Source organism: Acyrthosiphon pisum, unplaced genomic scaffold, assembly GCF_005508785.2.
Source record: "Acyrthosiphon pisum isolate AL4f unplaced genomic scaffold, pea_aphid_22Mar2018_4r6ur Scaffold_6950;HRSCAF=7520, whole genome shotgun sequence".
In the NCBI taxonomy this organism is placed as follows: Eukaryota; Metazoa; Arthropoda; class Insecta; order Hemiptera; family Aphididae; genus Acyrthosiphon; species Acyrthosiphon pisum.
The window spans coordinates 513-1,368 of NW_021776762.1; the positions used below are offsets into that span (position 1 = coordinate 513).

Here is an 856-nt window from a genome sequence, read left to right on the forward strand (position 1 = left end):
ATAAAAAGGAGAGTTGGTTTTTTATTGGTAAGCTTGGTAAATTGATGAACTTTGTATTTACATAACATTTAGTAATAGTATTACCTACTAAATTTTAATGCATTTATGCAGTAGCACTACGCTATCCTATATTATGATAATTGTAATTATTAAATAAACAATTAACAATAATTTTAATTTTAACAGTTCAAAACTCACTTAAATTTTTACGTTTCACTGAAATGGAAAATCTCATAGCAACAGTACTAAACGTATTAATCGCTTCATCTAATTTCATAAAATTTCCATCCAATTTAGACATCTAGCATATTAAACTGAACATAAATAATATTCAAAATATAAACAAATTTTCATATCAAAAACTAATTTTAATCTGATAATAATTATTGACATTAACTCACTAGATGTTATAATGTTTCCATTTTCTCCTTCTTGGTATTAATAAATAGTATTTGTGAAATCTGATAGAGACTCAATCAACCAATATTCGTCTCATGGCAAATTTGTTCCTTTTATAATTAAATATATTGTATAGTTAATTTGTTAAAAGTGGAATTAAATAAAATAAATTAAATTTCATTTCATTACCTAATCCATAAATTCAAAACAAACATATTCGTGTAGCCAGTAATCAAGACATAAAGTTTCTCCTAACTTTCTCATGGTAAGTATCCATACTCTTTAATGCCAACTTTTTCAGGTTCATAATAATTAACAGCTTCTTCTGAGTCTGTAAGTTATTTTTGTAAGGATTTTTTAACATCTTGCACTTTTTGTCATTTCTATTATCCTACTATAAGTATCTGAAATTTAAAATGAATTTAAAAGACAAATAATCAAACAATTTAAACTCAAT

The 856-nt window shown here is 24.1% G+C and overlaps 1 long non-coding RNA gene across 1 annotated transcript; it reads right to left on the reverse strand.

Annotated features, from left to right (window-relative positions):
- Positions 1-204: 204 nt before the first annotated feature.
- LOC107885690 lies at positions 205-798 on the reverse strand. Its single transcript, XR_001680471.1, has 3 exons — positions 589-798; positions 402-509; positions 205-314 (listed from the first exon to the last, which is right to left on the reverse strand). It is a non-coding gene; the product is annotated as an uncharacterized LOC107885690 (long non-coding RNA).
- Between the last annotated feature and the right edge of the window lie 58 nt (positions 799-856).